Raw genomic sequence first — 9,893 nt, forward strand, 5'->3', positions numbered from 1 at the left:
TGTGTTAATAAACCTTGTTAATATGCGTCTTAATTTGCCCAAATATTTTAATTTTTAACTTTTTCTGAACTATAATTTTCTTGTAGGGCTTAAGATAACACACGTTGAGAATTCCGGCCAATTTGTGTTATTTTCGAGATTTAATTGATTAGCGAATAAATTAGATGAAAGACACCTAAAAGCCCTAACAGACGACACCTTTTCACAGCTTTCTCATATACCCACATCCTTGAGCAATGAGAAATAGCAATTGATTGCTTGATTCAAAATTTAATCCTGATAAATGCTCATTCATTATTGGGAATAAAATTGTGTGTTCGGTATAGTATGATTTCCCGGAATTACCGGATTGCAAAGGAGGGAATTCGAAAAATGAGTGGGCAGCGCTAATACAATCTACACCTATTTTGTAAAGAATATAAGAAAGCCGATGAGGAAAAGAGGCGGTGATTTCGGGGAAGCGCGCATAGAATGGCCGAGATGATTGTAGATATATTGATTAAATGAAGACCTATAATATGTGTGAAACTTATTGTGGCTTTCATTATCGGCTTATATTATGCGCCGCGACATGTAGAATGTTCCCTTGTGGGGTTTAGATATGCGGTAGCAGTTATCAACTCTTGGCATAAATATAATTGGCTGCCGATGCGGTGTTCACTCTTCTTGCCAAGAGATGAGTAAATCAAGACAGTCTCTTAGTCTGCGGGAAGTTAGGTCAGCGCGTTCAATGCCGGGTACATGGAGTGGTTCTTTCCTTCCGTTTACTGGTGAGTTACTGAATAATTATTTGTATATCTTTTCATTTTGATAAGATTATTGTTATGCGACATGCTAATGTGTAGTTTCTTTTTTGTAGTTTGGTTTATGAAAAAGTTAGGGCTAAGTTAGAGTACCACTTCGATATTGAAAGTTACCGCGCCGTTTTGGTCGTCGAAGAGTACTGGAAAGTGGAGGAGGACTACTATGAACAAATTATATAGAGCCGAGTTGGGTTACGGATAGATGGCGCAGAGAATGACTCCTCTTATTCACTACGGCATCCGCCAATAGATTTGTACATACGTTGCTCTAATAGTTATTATTTTATGTCCGCTTTTGTTTAGTATCTATGTTTGCAACTATAGATACGTACTAAATACTATGCTTTTTTTGGTCAAATAGGAATCAAGGAAGGGGGCTGAATTATTCTTCAATTGGGCGGAGAAGACGTACGAGTTGAATGAGCTCACTACAATTACTGAGAATTAGAAGTAAGCGTCGGGCCTAGATGGCAAAAGAAACCAAGGAGAGTAAGAGGATGACCCGGAAAATGTAACCTGAAGAAAAAAAATCAAGAGGATATGGAAGGGCTAAGAATATGAGAATTTGGAAAGGAACCTGCGGAAGGCCCGATATTTGTGATGACTTTGTGATGGCCCCCAAGAGACATGAGAATTTTAGAAATGCTCGGTAGTGTAGTTTTTAAAATTTGTTCTGGGCCAGTTTTTAATGTTTTATATTTTTCATATAACTTTTGGTAAACTCGCTTGTTAATTATAGTGCTTTCGACTCTATTTAGAGATGTTCTCAAAAAGGATGGGGTGGTTAATGAGAATAACAGAGAAACGGCCATCTATCAACGGGCTGTCGGAAAGAGGGAGAGGAAAGGATGGCCGCCTCTGTTACTTTACTTTATATGGCCTCTAGATACCACCAAAGGAAGGCACAAGAAGAGACGTGTCATCCAGATATTGGATATGTCCTGATGGGAAAAAAAAAGTAGCAACAAATGAAGGAGCTTTCATACCTACTCTAGAGCTATCAGGTAAGGCGCTGCGTTTGATTATGAGAACAATTAATGAAGACTTTCTACAATCGAGATGAACAGGTACTGTTACTGACTTATTCTAATAATAATCTTTGAATTTACTTAATTAGTAGGCAATTTTCTCCAATGTACTTGCATCTAGTGATACTTACTTTGGAAGTGTGCCGAAGCAAGCGTATCTCGCTTTAGATGCTTATATACTATTAACGGAGGTGAACTCAGTGACGATGTAGGTTCTATAACACTTGTGTTATTGATTGTTTTGATGTTGTTATAATAATTTATATTAACTATTTTCAATTCATGGTAATTTTTGTAGGTGATCGATGGCATTTGTTATTCGGCTTGTAAGCAAGATTGAACAAGTGATAGTTTGAATCGTAAAGATCATGTCACAAGACTGCTTGCAGTAAGTTTATCTTGTTTTTTTCACTAATTGTGGATATTATATTATGTTATCCACAATGTTTGACATTATTGCTCTTGTACAAGGCATTTCTAGAAGGAATCTTGAAATGGTGGCAAAACGATGAAGGAAATGTTTGCTCAGCAGAAGTTCTTGACTGTGAAAGATTCTGATCGTTGCTAGCTCCGGACATTGGCAGCCTGGTAAAGTTGTGAGAGAGAGACAAAATTATCACTACTCCTCAATCAACTCCCCATTTATAACCGCTCGATGCTGTGAAATTTATAATAAGGTTTATGAGTTCATTGAGATGTTAATTGGGGATGGGAAATTGGAGCATCATGGTCTTTGTGTCAGTTGCCGTGCCACAACAAGGACCGTAATGTTTCATGCATTTCTAATTTAATTGTTCATTTTTTTGCTTCAACAGTCATTTTCAATATTGTATATTTTCCCTAAATCAGAACGTTAATTGCGGGATTTTATGATGGAATTCATTACAGCTTGTCGAAAAACGGTCGATAAAATTTCAAACAGAGATTTGGCAAAATATAGAGCAAGGTTTTGTGCTGCTCTTTTGTATGCGACGCGATTCACCTTTTTTGTAAATATTTTTAATTTTCTCCGCAACTGGGGGTTTTTGTTGTGTATCAATGTTGTAAGTATTTCATTGTTGTTAATATGTTGTTTAATTGCTTTTGCGTGTACATTTACAGACACTACGTTGTTTGTTGTGTGTTGTAAGTATTTTCATGTTAAAATGAGAAAGTAAGGTAGGGCCTAACTCCAGCAGAGCAAAACTTGTGATAGAAAATAAGCCAGCCAGCAGTGACTAACTCGAGAAGGATAGAACTAACAGGAGGTCAGGCTAGAACTAACAAGGCGTGAGGTAGGCTAACATGGCCACAAAACGAAGCACTTGTGCTAGAAATAACGCAGCCCGGCAGTTAGAACTAACTCGAGAAGGGATTAAACTAACGAGGCAGGCTAGAACTAAGCAAGCGTGAGGGTAGGCTTAACATGGCCACCAGAGCAACACTTTTGCTAGAATAACTCCAGTGCCCGCAGTAGAACTAACTCGAGAAGGATAGAACTAACAGGAGGCAGCTAGAACTAACGAACATTATACATCATGGCTTACAACCAAAATTATAATTCAGAAAGAGTTAAAAATTAGATATATCATGGAAAATTACTTACGAAGTTGGAGGATTATTGCATTTAGAAGAGTTAGGCTTTGATTTTGAAGAATTCGAAGACGTCGACTCTTTCAATTTGTTCGAAGCCATGAGGGCAGACGTCGAGGGTTTGGTCGAGCTCCGGAGGCGGCGATACACCTGAGGGCTGAGCTCGAATGCCATCGGAGGCGTGGCTAATGACGAGGGCTGAGCTCGACGGCGAGGAGGAGTAGACGGCGCTGACCCGGCGGCGACGCTCAGCGGCGGCGATCTCGGGAGCTGGAGAGGAGGAGGGGAGGTGATGGCTAGGGCAAGGGGACGGCGGCGACGCTTTTAGGGGACGTCGAGGGCTTGGCCGAGCTTGGGCGGCGGCGCTTTCGGGCGGTGGTGAGGAGGAGGGGTCGGTGATGGCGCGACGAATTCGCGATCTTGAGCCGGCGGCGACGCTGATCGGGGGCGGCGAGCTCCGGCGGCGATTTCGGGATATATATATATATATATATATATATATTTTTTTCTTGAGTAAAGATAGTATCAAATTACTTTGAACTACATTTCCTTTTATATTCATAAATAGGATCAAAATATTTGATCGCCTTTTCTTGGCTTTCTCTAAATTTGATTAGACTTTTTCCAAGTTGAAGAAGTCCCTTTTTCTAAATTTGATTAGACATTTTTGGTTCAGTTGAAGGAGTCAGATAAGCTGTCTTAATTCTATTAATGAGACGATATGTAAACATATATGGTCTGAACTTTACTCATGAAGGACAAATTTTGTAAAAAAATTCTCTTTTTCTACTTACTCTGTTGATTAGGATTTATTTTCCGTTAATGTAGCACGGAGGAGCTGTTACTCGTTCTATTAATGAGTTCGTGAGTTGAAATGCATTTAGCAAGGAAACTGAAGTGCATTATAAAATAATTATTTACGTAACTAATTTTTCTGTGTACTTTTATTTATTTCCTAAGAAGCGCTGGTAACATAATGGAGCTAGTTTTATACTTTTATTGCCACATATATTTTTTTTTTGAAAAGTTTTATTGCCACATATTAATGAAACAACGTGGTGTTGTTTCAAAGTCAATTGCATCTTATTCCGTTATTAATAATACAAACAAAGTATGGATGTCACGAGCTGGAATCTTGCAAAAGTGGCATTCCTCCCTCATCATTTAGTTTTCACTTCACATGCTGTCATGCTACTCCAATTTTAAATAATTATAATTGATATTAGGTTCACCAAATAATAAAAGATGTTTGAAATTAATCCCTTGTTGCAAAATTCATCCAATCTGTTAAAATGGACAAATACCAAACTATCCTTACTAATTAGCTACTCCTACTTTCCAAACATCAAATCTTCCCTCTTCCATCAAGTTCCTGCTTCATCTTCAAAGGAAGGGGGAAAAATTCCCCTATTAAAAATGAATACCAAAATCTTTTCCTCTCGTCCCAAATCCAGTTTGAGTTTGTATTAGAAAGGTATAGCTGAGATTTCAAGTCAAAAAGTTAAAGTTGAAGAAATATTCTTCCTAATTCAAACATGTGCTAAGTAGGCGGCTAATTACAAGCAATTCAATGATTTGAGGGACCGAATGGCAATTTTAATGATTTAGGGAACTAATGTCAAAAAAACATTAAAAATAAGGGACTAATATTGAAATAACCCCGTAAAGAAAGGAATTTCTTTTTATTAAGACCTCCATAATTCACAATTTTGAATTTAGATTCTTTTCACTATTAAAAAGTAACGGAGATATCACTATGATTACAATCAATCATTTATTCATTGAGTGACTATAATTTTATTTGAAATGTAAATTAAAGGAGTACATTCATGGGGATATAGTGAGTACAAAATTTAGAATGAATAATAGTCATATACTAGACAAATTAATAACCATGACTGAAATAGTAATCTCACCACTATTTTTTAGGTGGCGGGGCGGACCCAAATCCCGCAATTTTACTTTTTGAAAATATTATAATCAAATCTTAAATATCGCATTTTCAATAACAATAAAACTTTATCTGTGTGGACGAAATTTTTGTTACTATGTTATGGAATAAGTATTCCAAAATATCTATAGTAATTTTTTCCAATAATTGAAATGGGAAGATGAAAATGTGTACTGAACTTTGAAATTATTTTAGTAGCTAAGAAACATTCACACAGTTAGGCTTGGTTGCTGCTTAACTATTCCACGACATTTTAAGGCATCATTTTGAGTTATCTTGATTCCCCCCGAATTAGCGGCAAGCTATTTATAGATATACTAATTATATTACTAGGTGGAGTACAGGTGTGTGAACGGCCCACGGGCCCGTGAGAGATCTCTGACTTGAGGCCGCATGCGGTTTTTTTAAGGCCTAGTTCGGATTTTCAGTTTGGTATAAATAGAAGTCTTCTTCTAGGGTTTTTTAGATGAGAAGAAAATAAGAGTTTCTTTGGCGGCTAAAAAAGAGAGATCTTGAGGAGAGAGCTTTGGAGAGATTTTACAAGAGAGATGTCAATTTCTTTTGGGTAAAAATCAAATCTTCTTCTTTTAAGACGAGCTTGTGGATTGTACAAGTTATCGATGTTCTCCTTATAGTGAAATCTCCCCTTCCCCTTCCCCGTGGACGTAAGCAAGTTTGTCAAACTACGTAAATTTCGTGTCTTTACTATTTTCTGGGTGTTAGCTATTGCTTGTATGTTCCCTCAACAATTCAGTCCTAGAACTGATGAGAGGAAGAGTGTATATCTCACTTTGTTGAGATATTTCACTTCTGTTCTTGTTACCTTCACGAAACAGGAACATAGAGGTTGGCTTGAGCTTTTATGAAAAAAACTCAGGGCTTTCTCTCAGGTGATATCACTTCCGCAGCGTGAGGACATGACTCTACCCCCAACAATTGGTATCAGAGCAATTGGTTAGAGAGAAGGGATTATTAATCAAGCGGAGGATGACGTCAACTAGCAAGACGGTTAAAGTTGGAAAGTACGAGATTAAAAAGTTTAATGTGAAGAATGATTTTTCCTATTGGAGGATGCAGATGAAGAATTCGTTGATTTCGCAGAAATTGCACAAGACTTTGGCTGGAAAGAAGAAGAAGCATAAGGATATGTCTGATGTGGATTGGAAGGAGCTAGATCTGGAAGCATGAGCGTCGATTATCCTATGCCTTGAGAGGGATGTAGATTTTTTGGTAGATAGAGAGGAAACGGATGCGGGCGTGTGGTCGAAATTAGAGAGCACCTTCATGACGAAGAGTCTAAAGATTTAGATCTATTTAAAATCCAAATTGTATACTTGCAAGATGGAGGATGGCTCATCAATACGGGAATACATCAACAAGTTCGATAGGATAATATTGGATCTGAAGGATATCGATGTGATTATAGAAGACGAGGATCAGACTCTTCTACTACTTCTATCTCTACCGAAGTCTTATGAGAACATTGTGCAAACACTGATGCTTATGGGAGATAATTTGACGATGGATGAGACTAGAATGACACTTCTAGCGGATGACATTCGGAAGATTGCAACCAGTAACATGACTATTAGTGGTAACAAGGAACAAGCACAGGGATTATTTGCTAGAGGAATGGGCAATGAGCGAGGAAAAGACAATGGAGGAAAGTCTAGATCTACATCAAGACCTCTTGCGGGAAGACCGTGTTTCAAATGTGGTGAAGTTGGGCATTTCAAGGTCGACTGTCCAAATAAGAGAGTAGTTGGGAAGAAAAACAACAACAAGACTGAGAGGAGAGAATGCTAGGAAGAAGCGAGCTATGATTCAGAGGAATGAAGCGAGAAGGAATGCTATGTCGTCACAGGTGGCGAGGATATCTCCAGGAAGTGGATTCTTAATTCATGTTGCTCTTACCACATGTGCCCAAATAAGAAATGGTTTACTACCTACAGAATCATTGATGGTGGAGCTGTATTAATGGGAATAACCATGCTTGTAAAACGGTGGGGCTAGGTGATATCAAGATCAAGATGCATGGTGGAGTGGTCCGAATCCTAACGGATGTGAGGCGCGTTCTTGACTTGCGAAAGAATCTTATCTCAGTTAGTGCTTTGGACTCCGGTGGCTGCAAGATTGTTACAGAGAACAGAGTGAAGAAGGTTGTTCGAGGTTCCCTAGTAGTGATGAAGGGTGTTCGTTACGATAATCTATATACTCTCTCGGGTATGACGGTGACAGGAAATGCGACAGTTGGAACTGATGGAAATGGTGGAGACCCATGTGAGCACACACGGTTATGGCATAGACGGCTTGGGCACATGTCAGAGAAGAGTCTAGATCTGCTTGGTAAAGAGGATTTACTAAAGAATCTGAAGAAACCTTGTATGGATTTTTGCGAGGATTGTGTGTATGGAAAGGTGCACAGGATCTAGTTTCTGAGAAGCAAGCATAAAAGCAGAGGTATATTAGATTATGTGCACATAGATGTGTGGGATCCAGTCAGACAGCTTCACAGGGTGGTTCCATATATTTTATCTCGTTCATAGATGATTATTTTCGGTATGCTTGGATTTATTTTCTAAAATATAAGAATGATGTGTCCGAGACATTCAAGAAGTGGAAGGTAATTGTTGAGAACATGACATGAAAGAAATTAAAGACACTGAGATTTGACAACGGTACATAATACACAAATTGTGCCTTCAAGGAGTTCTGTGATCATGAGGGCATTGTTCGACATTGGACAATCAGGTCAACACCACAGCAGAACGGCCACGGAGAGATTGAACCGAATATTGCGGGAGAAAACAATGAGTATGCGATCTTATACTGGATTGGGGAAGGAATGGTGGGCAGAAGCGGTGGCTATAGCTTGTTATATTATGAACCATGCTTCACATTCTATATTGGATGGTGATACCCTATAGGGTGTGGTTAGGGGAGCATGCAGATTATGAGAGACTTCCGATTTTTGGATGTACTGCCTATTATCATATCAACAAGGAAAAGTTTGATGCGAGGGCTAAGAAGGCTATATTCTTGAGATATACAAAGGGTGTAAAAAGCTACTGTCTTTGGTGTATAGAAGATTCAAAGTTTAAGATCAGCAGGGACGTTACATTTGTTGAGAAATACATGATTGCTAAGGCGCCTAAGGATGATGGTGTTGTGACTGTTGGGATTTCAAAGTCCCGGGTTATTAAGATAGAACCTAAAGACCAACCGGGTTTTAGTCATGTTCAAATGGGAAATCAAGTATATGATGAGCTTGAGTAGGAGGAGGTTCAACAGGAGAATACACAAGCACAACAACAATAACAACAGCTCGAGGATAGTTTGGCTTCCAGTAGGTCAAGACGAGCATACAAGCAGGTACTAAAGCTAGGGGCTGATCAACCCCTGAAGTACTATGGGCAGGTTAATTTGGTGGAATACGCACTCTCGGTGGAGGATGATGAGCCGATCTCCTTCAAGGAAGCTATTCGGGATAGAGATAGTGAGAGTTGGTTGGCTACGATGGAGAAGGAGATGAAATCTCTTCAGAAGAACCAAACATGGGAGGTGGTCTCATTTCCCGTAGGAAGAAAAGCTATTGGTTGTAAGTGGGTGTATAAGAAAAAGAAAGATCCTTCAGAGCTTGGTGGTACAAGGTACAAGGCGAGGCTAGTGACTAAAGGGTTTGCACAAAGAGAGGGTGTGGATTATAATGAGATATTTTCTCTGGTGGTGAAACACACTTCTATTCAGGTGCTATTGAGTATTGTTGCTCATGGTGATCTTGAGCTGGAACAACTCGATGTAAAAACAGCCTTCTTATACGGAGACTTGGATGAAGAGATCTATATGCATCAATCTGAGGGCTACAAGGTTGAGGATAAGAAGAATTATGTGTGTCGCTTGAGGAAGCCACTCTATGGACTGAAGCAATCTCCTCGGCAGTGGTACAAACGATTTTACTCCTTCATGCTGAAGCATGAGTTTTCCCGAAGCGATTATGATTATTGTGTTTACATTCGGAAGCTTCGTGGAGGTGATTATATCTATCTTCTTGTGTATGTGGATGACATGCTTATTACTTTTAAGAGCAGGATGGAGATAAATAGGTTGAAATCTCAACTTGGTAAAGAGTTCGAGATGAAGGACATGAGTGCTACAAGAAAAATATTGGGTATGGAGATTAAAAGAGAGCGGACGAATCGACAATTGTTCTTGAGTCAGAAGGGCTACATAGAGCGGGTTATCGAAAGGTTCAAGATGTAAAATGCTAAGTCGGTGGTGACTCCATTTGTAAGGACCATAAATTTTGATACTAGTTAAAATAATTTTTTAATATTTAAAATATTTAATTATGATTTTTAAAAGAGTATTTGTATTTTTCTTGATTTTCTATAATTTTTATGATTTAAAGTCCAAGTTTTATATTTATTTAAATGATTTTGATATTTATAAATTTATTTAGTATAGTAAAAATTTCTAGAATTTATCCGTTGTGTTATCGATACTATTACGTATCATTTTAAATAATACGTTATATTATTA

This window comes from Asparagus officinalis, chromosome 3 (genome assembly GCF_001876935.1).
Source record: "Asparagus officinalis chromosome 3, Aspof.V1, whole genome shotgun sequence".
NCBI classification, from domain to species: Eukaryota; Viridiplantae; Streptophyta; class Magnoliopsida; order Asparagales; family Asparagaceae; genus Asparagus; species Asparagus officinalis.